We start from the raw sequence: 909 nt of genomic DNA, 5'->3' as shown, positions 1-909 counted from the left end.
GGTTTTTGGGTTAAGGTTCATAATGTAGAACATTTTTAACGTTGTATGCTGTATGTGCATAGGTAGCTAGCAAACAATGAATACAGCTGTTAAGCTAATAGTCACATTTAGCTGAGTAAGATCATGATTGAGAAATGTTGGATACTGCTGGAAATGCTGCTATGGGGTATCTTATTTATTATTTTAGGATTTTTTTGTTTGCCCCAGTGAAGCATTTCTATTAATATAACTGATTAAGTAGTCAAACTCATTCCATATCAGCAGAATACTGTGGTACAGAAAGTCTATGTCCATAAAACAGGTTCTGAATGAATTATGTTACTGATGCCTAATGGTCAAAAGTAATAGGTCAATATTATTAAACTGCAGACAAATATTTTGAATAGCTAGGCTGGCTTGTACACTATATTGGCAAAAGTATTGGGACACCCCCTTCTAATGAACAGGTTTGACTACTTTAGTAATTTCTAATTTTTAGTTTAAAAAAAGCTTTGTGTGCTTCTAATTTTATACCAATAGTTTGAACAGGACCCTTTTCTATTCTAACACAACAATGCCTCTGTATAAGGCAAGGTTAAAAAAAAAAAGATTGATTCATTCAGTGTGGAAGAAACCGGACTGGTTTGCAGAAAGCCAAGTCCTAATCCCAGCTGAACACCTCTGGTGTGACTTTAAATGCAGACCTTGAGCCAAAAACTCATCACCAAACACCTGTGACTTGTACATACATATGGACAAATGTATTGGGACACCCCCTTCTTTAGAACAGAAAAAGGCACTTCCAAAACTGTGGCATCAAAGATGGAAACATAATTCATGTATTTAAAAATTGTATTTCCATCTTTGTTGCCACAGTTTTGGAAGTGTCTAAAATGATTGTACGCATATGTACAAGTCATTGGTGTTTGG

The sequence above is a fragment of the Sinocyclocheilus anshuiensis genome, unplaced genomic scaffold, assembly GCF_001515605.1.
Source record: "Sinocyclocheilus anshuiensis isolate Anshui unplaced genomic scaffold, SAMN03320099.WGS_v1.1 scaffold246, whole genome shotgun sequence".
Classification (NCBI taxonomy): Eukaryota; Metazoa; Chordata; class Actinopteri; order Cypriniformes; family Cyprinidae; genus Sinocyclocheilus; species Sinocyclocheilus anshuiensis.
Note: the sequence above shows the minus strand (reverse complement) of the source record.